The sequence below is a fragment of the Pocillopora verrucosa genome, chromosome 6 (genome assembly GCF_036669915.1).
Source record: "Pocillopora verrucosa isolate sample1 chromosome 6, ASM3666991v2, whole genome shotgun sequence".
Taxonomy (NCBI): Eukaryota; Metazoa; Cnidaria; class Anthozoa; order Scleractinia; family Pocilloporidae; genus Pocillopora; species Pocillopora verrucosa.
The window spans coordinates 22,389,160-22,389,787 of record NC_089317.1 but is presented as its reverse complement, the minus strand read 5'-3'; positions in this window follow the sequence as shown (position 1 = coordinate 22,389,787).

The window sequence follows — 628 nt, the reverse complement described above, 5'->3', positions numbered from 1 at the left end:
AGAGTATGGAGCATGCTGACGACACTGTTGTTCGCTTTGGAAATAAAGTTTGTTTTGAAAATTGAAAGTAATGCTCGGGGAATTTAATGGATTCTTTATTATAAAACAAATAGAGAAGCCTTGGCTGTGCTCTGTTCTGTTATAAAGCACTTAGGAAGCGGCTAGAGCACTCAAGAAGTGGGGAGAAACACTCGACTACGTCTCGTGTTTCTCCCTACACTTCTTTCGTGCTCTAGCCGCTTCCTGCGTGCTTTATAACAGAACAGAGCACAGTCAAGGCTTCTCTATTTGTTAATTATTTTATATTCCAAGTTGCTGTGCGTCTGTTCAATAATAGGTCACAAAGGACGTCAAAATGTGGTAAGAACAAAAAAATGGCACTCAAGGCGCAGCCGAGTGTGTCACTGATGTTACTTAACAGACGCACGGCAACTTGGAATCTATTTGTTTTATATAATAAAGAATTAAAATATACGGAAAAAAGTAGATCAGAAGTGAGAACCAATTAGAATGCGTGCATAACTGAGCTTATCATATAAAATCCAATAGACCTGAAGGCGGAAGGAATCTTTAACAGCCTTTTATTTGGCCAAATTGACTCTAACTTCAAAAACTGCGGCAGACTGAA